The 1,171-nt window shown below is 35.2% G+C and overlaps 1 pseudogene; it reads right to left on the bottom strand.

Annotated features, from left to right (window-relative positions):
- Window positions 1-6: 6 nt before the first annotated feature.
- LOC112465506 lies at window positions 7-1,165 on the bottom strand (annotated as a pseudogene).
- Window positions 1,166-1,171: the final 6 nt, after the last annotated feature.

A 1,171-nucleotide genomic window follows, 5' to 3' on the forward strand; every position in this document is an offset into this window, starting at 1 on the left:
GGAATTATTGGACACCATATCAAATTTTCCAATTTCCAGAAAACGGCCACCATTTGCTAAACAGCGAACAGATGCTTGCAATTTCTCTTCGGCTAAGGAATTCAATACGATATCCACCCCACGACCTCCTGTACGCTGCATAATCATTTGTTCAAAGCTTGTATCTCGAGAGTTTCCGATATTATCTTCGGAGATAGAGGGAAACGTTTCTCTTATAAATTGCCGTTTCTCGACATTTCCAACTGTCGTAAAAATTTCACAACCTTCGTGAAGCGCAAGATGAATGGCAGCTTGACCAATACCTCCAGTACCCGAATGGATCAAGATTTTGTCTCCTTTTTTCATTTTACCCTTTATGTATAAAGCATAGTAGCACGTGCTGTACACACATGGAATCGTCGCTGCGTCTTCCATTGTCCATTTGTCAGGTATAATCCAACTAAGATATTTATCAGCCACGACACTATTTGTCATTCCTCTATACATAAAAATTTTGGAAATGTGTTAATTTATCCAAACGTTAATTTAAAATGACGTACATATTACTTTTAATTTGATATTAAATTTAAATTAATGCTACTTAAATTAAAACATTATTAATATTAAATAGAAGTTAATACTGCCAATTGCAAAAAGTTTTTTCTATCACATCTGTATTTATTGTCTATTTTTTACCCATGTGAACATAATCCCATTATTCTCTGCCTATGCGTATTGAAACCAACAAATTCCAAGCCAATGAAACAATCGTTACCGAGTTTGAACGGTGCGTTAGTTTCAGGGTTAAGTCTACCAGTGGTTACCATAATATCTTTAAAATTAATAGATGTATAAATTACATCAACGAGGTCTTCATGATTCATGCGAGACATTCTGCTCTGTGCCCAGCAGATAGTACTCAGATCTCCTTGTACCTGTTATGAATAAATATTAATTATTATTATTTCTTATAAAGTTATTATTATAATATTTATAATAGAACATCTCGACGCACCATCTGCTTAACGTAAGCACTCGGTACGAGTTTTGGTTTCAACGGTGGTAATGGAAAATGCCTGTAGGATCCCCAAACGTTACCGAAACGTAAAACATTGATAGGTAGATCCAACTGCAACTGTTTCATGTACAATGGTTCTTGCAAAGAAAAACCGGGCGCTTTGTTATCTTGAAT

The sequence above is a fragment of the Temnothorax curvispinosus genome, unplaced genomic scaffold, assembly GCF_003070985.1.
Source record: "Temnothorax curvispinosus isolate PA1 unplaced genomic scaffold, ASM307098v1 QBEX01015271.1, whole genome shotgun sequence".
In the NCBI taxonomy this organism is placed as follows: domain Eukaryota; kingdom Metazoa; phylum Arthropoda; class Insecta; order Hymenoptera; family Formicidae; genus Temnothorax; species Temnothorax curvispinosus.